This window comes from Octopus bimaculoides, chromosome 6, assembly GCF_001194135.2.
Source record: "Octopus bimaculoides isolate UCB-OBI-ISO-001 chromosome 6, ASM119413v2, whole genome shotgun sequence".
Lineage (NCBI taxonomy): Eukaryota > Metazoa > Mollusca > Cephalopoda > Octopoda > Octopodidae > Octopus > Octopus bimaculoides.
Genome location: NC_068986.1, coordinates 91,091,204 through 91,091,560, shown reverse-complemented (window position 1 = coordinate 91,091,560; position 357 = coordinate 91,091,204). Strand labels below are relative to the sequence as shown.

At 35.6% G+C, this 357-nt stretch overlaps 1 protein-coding gene across 4 annotated transcripts in view; it reads right to left on the bottom strand.

The window, feature by feature from the left end:
- The window catches only part of LOC106869820 (uncharacterized), a 172,127-nt gene that overhangs the window by 71,069 nt on the left and 100,701 nt on the right, over positions 1-357 (bottom strand). The window lies entirely within an intron of this gene.

Below are 357 nucleotides of genomic sequence, written 5' to 3'. Positions count from 1 at the left end.
TATGGGAACTGGTATTAAAGAAGGATAGGAAAATATTAGATTCATAAGCCCTAAAATTCACTCCATAATTGCCCACGGGCATATGGTGTAGTGGTTAAGAACATGGGCTACTAACCCCAAGATTCCGAGTTCGATTCCAGGTGGTGACCTGAGTAATAATAATAATAACAACATCAGAAAAATACCTTAGGAATGAGAACCCAGGTTCGAAATTCCCCCAGGACACCTGATGAAGGCTGGAGAGTATTGTGTTAACAACAAACAAGATGAGGACAAATATCCATCAAATGTAAATAATGTGCATAATTCCTCATCTCTCAAATACAGAACTATATATATATATATATATATATATAT